At 41.3% G+C, this 2,500-nt stretch overlaps 2 pseudogenes; both read left to right on the top strand.

Annotated features, from left to right (window-relative positions):
• The window catches only part of LOC138058172 (uncharacterized), a 249,078-nt pseudogene that overhangs the window by 231,090 nt on the left and 15,488 nt on the right, over window positions 1-2,500 (top strand).
• LOC138048954 (uncharacterized) overlaps window positions 1-2,500 on the top strand; it is a 3,182-nt pseudogene that overhangs the window by 490 nt on the left and 192 nt on the right.

Raw genomic sequence — 2,500 nt, 5'->3', positions numbered from 1 at the left:
ATAATCGAGTGAGAGTGTTCTGATTTATCATTCTGCTGAACTTACAGTGTGTACTTGTAAGTGTGTAACAATATTAATAACATGTGCAGTTAATAATATTAATTTCTGTATCTGTAGAGAAAGAGTTATGTGGTCTACATGATAAGTTTGAAGAAATCAAAACCTTGGCTGAATCAACAAAGAAGGAGTTATCTGTTGTTACTCAGCAGAATGAACACCTTAAGTCCATGATTTCATCCCTTGGTTTGGATTGCAAGCAATTTACAAAGTCAAAACGGGAGCAAAATAGCACGTCACCAGCTACTAAATGTACCACAAGGTTCCGCAGACGGAAAGAGACAGAGAAAACCCTAATGTTTATCCATGGTGGGAAATTAGGTTCACATTATGGAGCATGGGATTACATTGTTGCTAATGCTCCTAAAGAACTGGTTGGTGATTTTATCACTAGCTATAAAAGAGGAAAGTATATTCAGGAAGTGTTTCAAAAGGCAATGAAAGAGCACCAAGCAGCTCCGGAACCTTGAACCAAGCAATAGCTTGGAAATATCAAAACTTTCTCTCCCGAAGGAAATTCAATCTAGTGTGCAAAACTCAGAGCTCATATTTTAATGCTGAGTCAGAGGTGTGGGTTCCAAGGAATGTCAAGTGTGTGGGGTTAGATTTGAGAGTTCCACGACTTGCATCCCATGATGCTGTAGAAAAGTTTGTCAAGGGATTAAACATTGGCATGGTCAGTCAAATCCCAATTCTCCTGGAGTATCAAGGACAGTCACTGGACTTGTGTTCATGATATTAGGTTTACATCTGAGAGTGCCACATCTCACTAAGAAGCTTGTTTGGTTCAACGACTTGGAAAACCATTTTGTATTTCAATTCTCAGATGATGGCGCCCCTGAAACCAGCCAAATGACAATGTCAATAGGGAGTTTAACAATGTGGAACTTGGGCAAGAGAGTTCGAAGTGCTGTCTTCCAATACCTTTTGCACTGTGTAAGTTTGGGAGAGAAGCATGAAGTATTGGAAGATTTATGGAAACAGCACACTAATGAGATGGCCTTGCTAGAGGGGAACATGATCACTGTGTGTGGCAAACAGTGCACAGTAGAGTTCCAACCAAGCGCTGACATGTGTTGGCAAAGTTGGGGGAACAACGAAATCAATCAGGCTGCTACTTACCCATCTCTGTATGCAAATGTACACAAGGGATCATTCTGTACCATGGGGGGATCAATTGGGTACTCACCATCCAATACTTGGAAACCTTACAGCAATGCTGATCGATCAGAGCACACAAAAATGATTGCCAAGTTTATGTCAACCCTTGATAGCTCTCTTCCAGAAAAGAACAAGCATGAGAGGAAGCTGGCATACATAGCAGAGAATGGTATTAGACAACTTGGTTCACCTCGCATTGGACAGTTTGCCGACAGACAAAGACCCGAGCCCCTCCACTGTGAGATAAATGCTTGGCAGCAAATCTTGTCAATCATTTATTTGGAATTTGTCAAGAAGGATATGTTTGATGTCTTTGTTAGAGTGTTAAGTAATCCCACAACAAAGCCTGCATCTGCAAATGGTACAAGTGGCACAACGATAGAGAGGCTTCCATCCACTACTGGAGGTGAGGCAGAGTCTGTGTACAATGGAGGTTCAGCAAAGCCTGTGACTGCAAATAGCACAGGTGGCACAAACAATGAACATCCATTGTTGGGTTGTGGATTATCTGATTTAGTGCCTTTGATCAAGGAGCACTATGCAGATGAAAAAAAGAGGCACAACAAAATCCCAACAAGGCTTATTGGAGCTCAAGCTATAGCACTTGCAAGATATGCATACCGGTTAATTGACAGTTTGCATTCTTCTGATGAGTCACCAGTACAGCGTGTAACAAGATTGGCACTTGGTAGAACAGTGCTACATTTAAAGAGAAGCATGTTCCATTTTCAACAAAGTATCAACAACACAAGCAGATTTACAAGACCTTGATGAGAATTGCAAGCTCTATTTCAATTTGATGTGCCTGTTTTTTCCAACCCATGTAAATATCACTTCTTGGACAGTTGCTTATGCAATTCCATAACATGCCTTCAAGCTGTATGAGAAGTATAAGGTTGGCTATGGAATAATTTCCCAGCAAGGAAAGAAAGCAAAGCATTGTGGTGTTAAGTATGACCTAGCATTAAGCAACAGAAGTATGAGTCAGGATACTTCTGGTAAATGGTGGCAAGTCACGAGGGCAAACTATGTTCCAAGCTTTTACCTCCCTGAGCATCAACCAATGCCAAACACTTACAAGTCGCACTTTCAATCTCGTGTACCACCCCGTTGTCAATCAACTCAAGTTTGTAATTGTGGGAGAGCTAAAGCTGAAGAGTCAGAATACTGTGAAACTTGCCTTGAGTGTGATGAAATTGTCAAGTCTGCAGAAAGTGAAAAGCTTTCAGCAGGCTTGACTAAATTGCTTAAACCCCTGTTGTGCACATACTGTGGTGAGCGT

Source organism: Montipora capricornis, chromosome 1, assembly GCF_036669925.1.
Source record: "Montipora capricornis isolate CH-2021 chromosome 1, ASM3666992v2, whole genome shotgun sequence".
Taxonomy (NCBI): domain Eukaryota; kingdom Metazoa; phylum Cnidaria; class Anthozoa; order Scleractinia; family Acroporidae; genus Montipora; species Montipora capricornis.
Note: the sequence above shows the minus strand (reverse complement) of the source record. Positions and strands in the feature narration are given on the sequence as shown.